This window comes from Fukomys damarensis, unplaced genomic scaffold (assembly GCF_012274545.1).
Source record: "Fukomys damarensis isolate Sample0158 unplaced genomic scaffold, DMR_v1.0_HiC HiC_scaffold_18, whole genome shotgun sequence".
Lineage (NCBI taxonomy): Eukaryota > Metazoa > Chordata > Mammalia > Rodentia > Bathyergidae > Fukomys > Fukomys damarensis.
In genome coordinates this window covers 10,255,284-10,266,135 of record NW_022900930.1, presented here as the reverse complement: position 1 = coordinate 10,266,135, position 10,852 = coordinate 10,255,284, and the positions used below count along the sequence as shown (strand labels likewise).

General features: G+C 37.2%; 1 protein-coding gene across 1 annotated transcript in view; it reads right to left on the bottom strand.

Moving 5' to 3' along the window:
• Tex15 (testis expressed 15, meiosis and synapsis associated) overlaps positions 1-10,852 on the bottom strand; it is a 73,914-nt gene that overhangs the window by 62,213 nt on the left and 849 nt on the right. The gene's annotated exons all lie outside the window — the stretch shown is intronic.

The window sequence follows — 10,852 nt, the reverse complement described above, 5'->3', positions numbered from 1 at the left end:
GTGATAGATCAGGTCCTTGTGCTTGTGAGGTAGGTGGCAGCACCACTGAACTAAATCCCTAGCCCCTAATTTTCCTCCTTTTAAAAATTACTCTAACAAGGAAAAAGGACTTACAAAAGTTTGAAAAAAAGCATTTCATCTCTTTTAAACCTGTTTCAGAGGATGCTAAGGATCTGTGAGGTAGTAACAATTCAAACTAAGGAGTCAATTCTACAAAAACTGTGTTTATCTGTAAGAAAAAAAATCCAAATGTCAATTTTCTATTTTTGAGAAATTATACGGGAGGACAAAAAACAGAAAACAAAATCAACTTAAAATAAACAGGCAACTTATGTTGGTAATTTCCAAAATTATATTAGAAAAAATTAAGTGAGATCAAGACAAAAAGATAGAGAGAAGTAGAGAAATGAAGTTATCACTGGCAGGAGAAAGCTGAAGAATCAATACCATTCAAATTTAACTATTAGGTCAGTGAGTTTTGAATCTATTTTTAAAGAAAAAATTGGAATCAAAAGCAAACATCTTAACAGACACCTCTGTAGTATGGAAAGGTAGAAAGTTAAAAAAATACTACTTAGTAAGTCTGCTGTCTAGGCATGCACACTATATTTTCTAAGTGTAGGTCACTGGCTATGCAAGCGGTAGGCCCTAACAAGCTCATAAATGAAATAATCAGACTTCTGGTTGAGGTTAACTAAAGGTGACAATTCTCAAAGTGTGGTGCCTAATTTAACAGCATCAGGACCCCCTGGGAAGTTGTTGGCTATCTCTTAAAACAGCACTGTGGAATCTGTGGATTGAGCTTAGCAGTGAAAAAAAATTCTTCAGGTGCTTGTAATTGAAGTGTGAAATCCATTGGTCTAAGATAATTCTTTCTCTTCTTTTTTATTGTTAACTTATTTCAGCCAGCATCATTATTAAGAAAAAGAAATGTTCTTAACTTAGACCTTCACTTTCAGACTTACTGCTACTATGCAGGAAGAAACATTTTTGTTTTTGTTTTTATGGGGTGGGGACAGGTAGGGTGGAGGAGGAAAGTAGCTATTTGTGGTAGTTAACTGTGTCAATTTGGGTAAGAAACACCTAACTGAACTGGATCAGCACAGTTCTGGTTGTAGCTGAGGGGATTTACTGAAAACAGAAGACCCACCTTAGGTAGGCTTGTCACCTGAATGGAATAAAAGGGAAATGAAGAAGGAAGGTCATTTCTGTGTGTTTGGAAGAGCTTGTCTTCACCTTCACCTTGGACATCATATCCTGGCTTCCAGCACAGAATTTTCAGCCTTCTGATACTAACTCACACGAAACGCTACAGTGAGTTCCAGGTCTTCAACTAGATCCTCCAACATGCAGACAGACCATTTGTACTCTCCCACACCTAACTCACTGGGTAGCCTTTATAAGCCTATCTTGTAAATCCTTGTGTATTTTCGTATCTCACATTAAATCTGTTTCTCTAGTGAGCACTGACTGATACATAGATTTTGGTACCAAAGAAGTAGGGTTGTTAAGGTCATGTTATTTGGCCATGTGGTTCAGGAGCCTTTGGATGGCTTGTGGAAAGAATCTGGGAAGGTTTGGAGATGGTGGATAAAGAATCAGTCCTAGAATGTTGTAAGCTGAACTTGATGGGAGATTCTGGTTAGAGCTCAGAAAAGCACACAAAGCTGATAGAAATGCTGCCAGGAAATAGCTCAGGAGGAATAAGGACTTCACTGATTGTTCATCTCTAGATCACGTGTATGCTTTGGTAGAAAATTTGCCTGCATTTTGCTCTTGTCTAGAGACTTTGCTTGAGACTGAGATTAAAGGTTGCAGGCTAATCTGGTAGAAGAAATTTCAAGGCAATCTAATGTTGAGGCACTGGATAGTTACTATTTAGGGCTGTTAGTCAAATCTATGTTAAAAACCAAGGAAAAGCAGCCTGTCAGAACAATTTTAAAAGTTTTGAGTTTGGCCAAAAGGGAAACTCCAGAAAAGTTCGAGACTGCAAAGATAGAGCAGATGGGAACTTGCTGAAACCATGGATAAAAAGCCAAGTACTTTGGAACAGGACAATAGAAAAGATGGTCTGAGGGCATTATAAAAACAAACAGGACTTCCTTCACCCTTTGCAGCTTCAAAATTACAAAGGTGAAAGACTTCTCTGAGAAGAGAGCCCAGAACACCATGTTCCAGAATGGTGGCAGCCTAGGAAATTTGTTCTTCAGGACTGAATTCATAGTGCTTACCATTTCAGGGCTTTGACTTCTATAGTCAAGAGAGAAGGAAGCCCAGCCACTGCTCCAGCTGGTGGCAGATCTTGGCATCATCTATGTGGTGCTGGTTTTAGGAACATGAAGAGTGCAAGAGCTGTGAGGTTAGCAAGGCTTCAACCCAGATTTCAGAAGGCAGTTTGCTCCTGAGGGGGTAGTGTGTGAAGCTGTGAGTATGAAGGGGAAGGTGTAGTGGAGACCTCAGAAGGTTGGAGAAATCAGACGTGGATCATCTTTGGAAAACAATAAGGAGGGAGTAGAACTGGTTCAAGGGAGAAGCCATGAGTGTTATAACCACTGGAAGTGCCGTAGGGGGCAGAGCCATCTAAACCCTCTGGAGTTCACATCTTGCCACAGACTGCAACACAAGATGGACAAAGAACTACAGGACTTAATGTCTGCCCTGCTGGACAACTTTGGACTTGCTTTGGTTACATTCCTTTCTATTCCATTTGTACCTTTTGGAATTGAAATATTTATCTTGTGTCATTTTATGTTGGAAGTGTGTAACTTTCTTTTCATTTATAGAGGAGGTCAGAGCTAAAAATTTGCCTTCAATCTCAGAGGAGACTCTGGACTTGTGCTTTTCAGCAACGCTGAAACGGTTAGGATTGGGATGGGGATTTAGCTCAGTGGCACAGCACCTGCCTGGAAAGTGTGATGTCCTGAGTTCAATCTCCAGTACCAGAAAAAGAAAAAAAAAAAAAAATCAAAGTCTTTCACCGGGCTGCGGATTTAGCTCAGCAGCACAGTGCCTGCCTGAAATTGTTAGGACTTTGGCAATTCTTAGGATGGACTAAATGAAGGGATGTGTATGAGTCTCTTGGGTGTCAGGGATGGGATGTTATGGTTTGTATCTAAATGTTTCCCCAAAGCCTCATGCGCTCATAGGTGGGGGGTTTTGAAGGTAGCTGGATTAGGGTATGTGAATGTTGATTAAGGATGTGATACTGGGATTAAGGGTACAGGTAATGGAAGCTCCACCTTGCATATATAGGTGGCACCAATCAACATGCTTATAGCAGGATGGACTATAAAGGGACAGAAAGAAGGCAGGCTTGCTGCCTTCCTGCCTGACACAGTATGAACTATTTCTCTTCTGTGATGCTCCTCTGCTTTGCTGCCTTGCCTTGGAGCCGGCTGACTAGAAAATGAAACTTCTACAGTGTGCTGAAATAAACCTTTCCTCTTTTAACTTTGGGTGTCCAGTATTTTGTTTCAGCAACGATAAAAGTAACTAAGACGGCATTAAATTTATTTAACAATTATTTATCAAGCAGCCATCTTGTTCCAGGCACTCTACAAAAAGGAAAAATACAGGAGGAAAAAACAACAGACTAGCAAAGCAAAAATCCATGATTCATCCCTAATTCCAAGATTTTGTTGTGATTCAGCCCATACTGTATGGATTCATTTCCCTAAAAAAACCAGGGTAAGCTCTCCTTCAGGTTTAAGGAAAATCCTTTAAATCTAATTATACATAGACAAATGAGAGTGAAGTTAAAAGTAATTTACATGCTTAAATGACTATCCCAAGAGCCTAGGTGATGGGAAGAGTACTTCTAGTCCCTTTGCTTTTCATCAGGGGAATAATTAAAGTTAAGGGGCCCCCAAGGGTTAGAACTCCCTGGATTCTTTCCATTCAGAGTCTAGAAGCTGTAGTAAAAATAGATCAAATTCCACAAAGAGGCAGAGGTCATTCTGGCTAGAGAAAGATGAGAGAACAGCTGAGCTCTTCATCAAACCAATCTCTCACTTCAACCTTCTCTAATGATGAGTTCTATCTGGATCTGCTGAAATAGAAACACTTTACCATGGAGCAAACTAGCAAAGAATAACTTGCATCCTATTCCACAAGAAAGACAAATACCTGTACAACCTACTCTTCTAACATACCATATTGTTTTAAATTTTAAGTTATGCTATTAAAAATATAGTAAAAACCAAGAGAATGTAAAAAACTCAACATCTTGTCAGCTTAAAACTCTTGCTTTCTCTATGTAGATGTAAACAGATAGTTACCCTGCAAAGGCCCTAGAAACTAGATGTGTGCTGAGGGTATAAAATGTGTGAGTTCATTAAGTTATCAAATTGTGAAAGATGAACAGATCAAACAATCATTATATCCCCAAAGAGAGTACACTCTCTACTCAGCAGATGGAAATTATATTCAAAAAGGAGTTGGGAATTAGCATAAAAGCAAAGGGACAAGATTAGTCACTAATATATTATGTTATGAGACTTTAAAAAAGACACTAGGGAAATGCAAAGGAATACTCAGCTGATTAAAGATAATGGCACAATTTTCAAGGGAATTAATAACATAAAACTCTAGGAAGGGAAATAATAGTAACACAAGCACCTTATTTAATCTGTGTAGAAAACATACTAATTACTTTTACCAACAACAAAATAATCTCTGAAGCTGGTAATATCTAAAAATCTACACAATTCATTTTGATTAATGTAAAAAAAAATGAAAAAAATGTGAGATAATGAAAAGATGAAAATAAAGTGTTTGTAGATGGGGAGGGGAGGAGGGGGTGAAGGGAGGGCAGGGGTAAGGGGAAAAAATGAGAATCAAGACTTGTTATGTAGAGGTACAAGATCCCAACAATGAATGTAACTGTACTGTATCCCTAAAATGTACCAATAAACTCAATTAAAACTGAAAAAAAAAAAAAAAACCAAATGATAAATTTCTTTTTTTTTTCTTTCTTTCTTTTTTTTTTGGTATTTTGAGACAGGTTCTCACTGTATAGTTGAGACTGACCTGGAACTCACTATGTAGCCCAGGCTGGTCTCAAACTCACAATGATCCTCCTGCCCCAGCCTCCCGAGTGCTGAGAATACAGGCATGCGCCACCACGCCAGGCCTTAAATGATAAATTTCTAACTAGGACTGACCAACACTGAGTCAACTTTTCTTCCCCCATTGACTTGTTTTCTGATTAAAATCCAAAAGTACAGTATTCTTCAGATTCTTCAGAAGTCATTCCTACCTTCCAACATGTTGCTCTCAATCTTAGTGAACTGTCAGTTCAGAATGTTCATTTTAAAATTTCTAAATTTAGGCCTGGGGATTTAGTTCAGTGGCACTGAGCCTGCCATGCAAGCTCAAGGTCCTAAGTTCAATCCCTGGATCAAAAAAAAAAAAAAAAAAAAAATCTAAATTTAAGTTTGAGAAGGTAACTGGCAATTAACCAATCTTCTATCACATTAGCAACAAGTTACTGGTGTGCATTCTTTCTGAGGTTCTTATCAAGAATGAATTTTAATATAATTTGTTTTATTTCTAACATTCATTTTAAGATTCTACCTGACTTTAATAATAGACTTCTCGAAAATTCTTCAGAAGCAGTTTAATAATGCACTGTCTAAAATTCTTAAATAAACGTGGTAGGGATCACATCAAGTAAACTACATATTTGACTTCAAAGAAAGCTGATAATTTTGAATACTACAGAATCCTCAGGGGGAAAGTAACCAGAATACTAGTTATAGTATTCTTGGCAGAGAAATGAACTTGAATCAGTTTTCTTGAATCTTGTGATACTATTCTTTCATTGGCCTAAGAATTTTACTTTTAGATTGTCACAATATAAGATAACCAAAAGGAAATAAGATTTCCAACTCAGTAAATCTGTAACAAGCAAATATCTTTCCTTTAAAATTTTTAGCATAAATAATTGATTATTTTTACAAGAAAATATTTAAATGGAGAGCAGAGGTGCACATCTATCACTCCAGTACTCAAAAGACTGAAGCAGAGAATCACAACTTCAAGACCAACTGGGGCAACTTAGTGAGATCTTGTCAAAAAGAAAAAAGAAAAAAATAAAAAAAATTTATTTGCATAATTTTTGTCATAAATAGATAATATTTTTGGTCATAGGTAGTTTGGTAAAGCTAAACAGCCTGGTTCCAAATTCTGTCTTTTATTAACTGTGCAATTTTTGAACAGTTACCTAATCTCACTGTTCTTTGGTTTAAAAATATGTAAAATAGAAAAAAATGGTATGTACTATGTTAATTCACTTAATTAACAATCTCTTGATATGTTAATCAGGTGAAGTAACAGAACATATAGAGCAATGTCTGATTTATAATAGTACATATAAGTGCCATTATTAGTGCATGTTTAATCAAATAAAGGAATGTCATTTAAATCATTGAAGTGAACATCTAACATCTAATATCCCTTCATTCTTTTTCAAATAGTTATGGAATTTACTAACCTGTGAGCCCCACCCTCATTTAATCCTTAAGAGAGAACAAGCATAAATGGAGGGCTTCCATTTGTACGAGCTAAAAACCTTAGAAAAGCAACAGTATTTTAAGAAAATTAAAATACAAGGTTCAACTGATTGGAATGGTCTTGAAAGACAGTTGACCAACATATCAGGAGAGTGTCAAAAGAACTGATCATTACACAGTTAATTTTCATATTTCAAATATATGAAAAAAATCAAGGTATAGAATGATGCTGTTTACCTGATAGGAACAGGCATGAAAGACATACAAAAAAGAATTTTGTAAAGGTTGGTTTGTGGAACTTTTCTCTAAACTTTGTTCTTTTGGTGTTAATTTAGGTTACTTCCTATTCTTTGGCTATCCAACTCACTGCTCAGAATGTAAAGGAAGTATAAAGTTTAAGCAAAAATATTCTACATTTAAAGGATTATAGACTTCCCTGACCACTACTACCCTATGCAATTAGGTAGCCAAGTATCTGTCAATTTTATAAAGCTTTGTCTCACTTTGATTTGCTTTATTAATGGCACAAAATTATAGTGATGTTTTAATCTGTAAATATTGAGGAAGTATTTGCCTGTATTTCTCCTCCACAAGTAATTCTTTTTTGCTCACTATTATTCAGATCTTATATTAAAAACTAATATGTGAGTTTGAAATGTATCTCTACAGAAGGTTTTACTTTTCAGACAGATGGGAGAAGGCTGCCCTCTCAAAAAAGGGTGCATTCTTGCAGATGCAATGAATGAGGACTATTGAATGAAGCAAAGGACTGATAGTAAAAAGTGCAGGTTTGAGTTTTAGTTCTGATACTATTTAGATATTTTGGTTTTTAAAACTGTTTAAAAACAACTTCTCAATCTTATTTCTCTTAAGACTGTTATGGTGGTAGAGGGGAGTGGTATCATACCCTTTAGAAAATCTGAAGACATAATTTTTTGCCAACAAAAATTACTAAAATTACAACATTTTCCCAATTAAAGACCTTTCAACTGTTGAGGCTCAGAAAACAGTATCTCAAAATATGGCACTTTGGCAGGCTGAGCACTTCTCAGGGAGGCCTGAGAAGCAGTCTCTTTCTGACATTTTCCAGCCCTCCTGTCTCTCACTTTTCTTTCTCCCTCAAAGCAAGTCACAGAATCCAGTTCTTCTTCTCCAAAGTGGGTCATAGAAACTAGAACTCCTTTATACAAGAGTAAGTCATGAAACCTAGAATGGTCACTCTTTTCCTTCTCCCTTGTAGACCCTCATTTCAACATGGTCCTGCCTCATACCTGGGAGAAAGGAAAGGCCAAGAAGATTCTCAAGACAGCCTTCCTGGGTTTTCTTTCCTTACTTTATTACCATTATACAATATCCTTTGTCCAATTATACTTCTACATAGCTATCCATCTTTCACTCGACCTAAGCATAAAAAGCTTTCCTCTAACATTTGTTCTATTAAACTTTGATCAAACAAAAGCATTATGTTTGTCTCTTATGTCTTTTAGGAGTGTGGACCATCACCCTTGTGATGGGTGAGGATAGGTATTACATTGTATTCCTAAAGCCCTACACAAGTATCATGCAAGTCCATGTGTATTAACCCTCTAGACTGTAGGATAACAGTCTGCTGATTTAGCATAAAAAGCTATTTGTATTCTCTCTCATTACTTTACAGACTTGCTGTTCAATCTATAAAGGTACCAGTACTAATAACCTTGTGCTTATAAAAGTGTAAAAGATACAAACTTTTATCTTCATTGTCAAAAAGAAAGTACTTCCTCACTTTAAGACATGTAAAAACATATATGCATATAGTTTTAGATTTGTATCCTGAGAAATTAAATACTCAAATCAGTGGTCTCCTCTATTGGGTTATTGTCCTCTAAAATCTTCAAGTTTAGTTACAGTAAGTTAAACTACTCAGAAAAACCTTAATCAAAATATGTTTTGTATATTTGGGTCTACTAGGCATTAACAATGCTATCCAAAATGAAAATTAGGATCAAATAAGGATTCAACTGCCTACATACATGTATATTCAATTGCCTACAGTGGACAGTCTCACTGATGAAAGCAGTAGCTACAGCTCTGCCAAAGTCTCAGCTGTTGTAATTAAAGACAGACCCCTCAGGAACAGCTATCGCTAGTTTTAAAGGGCAATAATTACAAATGCTTTGTATTATGTAGATTATAGATTCCACGAATATAGAATTGCCACAGAGTAGAGACTACCTTTAATAGGCAATGTTGCTCATTAAAGCAATCATAAAATTTATTCAAATGTGAGTTTAAAATTTTGTGAACTATGCTTATTGTGCAACTTTACCTTACCTTGAAAAATACTTATTCCTAAAAAGTTAATTTCTGACAATCTAACTCTATCACTGAACTAACTAGAAAATTGAAAGTATTTCAAAGGAAAACCAAATCACCTTAGGATAGTGATGGTGAACCTATAGCATGCGTGCCGCAGCAGACTGTTATCACTGAAAGCTCCAAAAGGTTTGCCATCACTGCCTTACAACAATACCTGCTCCCCCAGCACTGGGAATTGAACCCAGGAACTTTGTACTGAGCTACAGATATAAGACACTTTTTATTCTGAAACAGGTTCTTGCTACGTTGTCCAGGTCGAGCTTGATTTTGCTATTGTCCTGCCTCAGCCTACTGAATGTTGGAATTATAGGCCTGTACCACCAGGGTGGGGACACAGCATTTTCAAACACAACAAAGCAATGAATAAAACAATAGAAATACTTATTGAACAACCAAAAATTCCTTATTAATAAAGATGAGTAACAAAATATGAATGAAGCTATTGTTTACCGTTTATACAATATAGATTTAGAGGAAAGCTTATCTGAACTGCACAATACATTCAGTAATTGGAGAGTTAATCAGATTTCATCATGCTGAATAAGCTATGTGGGCACTTCAAATGCCCTAACTCATCCTTTATGAAAGCAAGGATATTTTGAAATAACAAGGGAAACAGGAACACATCAAAAACAGACTAAAATTTACCAAAATTTGTAATTGCCAATTTTACAAAAGTAATCTTTGGATACTGTGAAAATGTTGACTGTTTTCCCTAATTTAAGTACTTTCGATATAGAGTTTGTCATCCTTTGGTAGCATAAAACAACTTTATAGTTTTACTGTTTTTTTTTTTTCTTTTTTTGGTACCAGGGATTGAACTCGGGTTCTTGCACTTCCAAGGCAGGCCACTGAACCGCTGAGCTAAATCCCAGCTCTACAACTTTATAGTTTTAAAGCGCCCAAGTAAGCTAGCTGGTGTACTGAGAGAAAAAACTGTGCACAGGGTGGTTGGTGCATGCCTGTAACACCAGCCAGAGGCAGTGAGGCAGCAGGATGGCAAAATACACACCATCCTTCGAAACTGCAAAATACCATCTCAAAATTAAAAAAGAGCTAAGGATTTAGCTTAATCGTAGAGGGGAATCTAAGTTTGACTCCCAGACACGCCCCCCCAACCAAAAAACAAAACAAACAACATAGAAAGTGGTCCTTGGCTTTTCATTTATCCCTGCTGGAGATGACACCCATGAGCCTTTCCCATGCTAGCTAGGCAAGGGATCTAACACTGAGCAACTTCCTGAGCCCTCGGGTCTCTTGAAATTGAGTAAAAGTAATTATGTTTTTGTTTTTTGTTTTTTTTTTGGTACCAGGGATTGAGCTCAGGTCCTTGTGCTTGCGAGGCAGGCGGTGGAGCCAGTGAGCTACATCCCCAGCCCAAAAGTAACTGTGTTTTACTGGATGTATAAAACATTTCGATGTATTAAACTATAAAAATAAAATATGGCGAGGAATATAGTAATGCTGAAATTATCACTCATGGTTAGCACTAACAATACACTGCGGCGTTAGGATAGTTCACAATATACTTAGAGCCCACATTTTTACAACTTGAGTAGAACTGTGACTCCTTCAAAGCCTAGGAGTTACCAGTAAGTTCAACCTTTCCACTTTCCAAAAACATCAAACATTTTTTCCCAGTTAGCCTCCACAGAGGGCAAGTACACAAAATTGCGCGTTCCAAATGAAGAAATTCAACTACACCCGTGGAAAGGAAGGAAACTGCCTTAAAGATCCATGTAGGGATGGGCTTAGGAAGCGGCTTATACTAAACTGTCTGACGGTGAGTGGACGTGTTCTGATCCCGCATCATTTCAGAATCACGTTTCCATATAGTGCTCGAAGAATAGAACCTGGACCAAGGTGAAGCGGACTCCCAAACCCACCGCTCAGCCCTTAAAACGGCCGACGCGACCGGACACGCGGCGGCCCCATTCCCTCGCCCTGGGCACCCACGCGCCCTTACCTACCCGAGCTGCGCG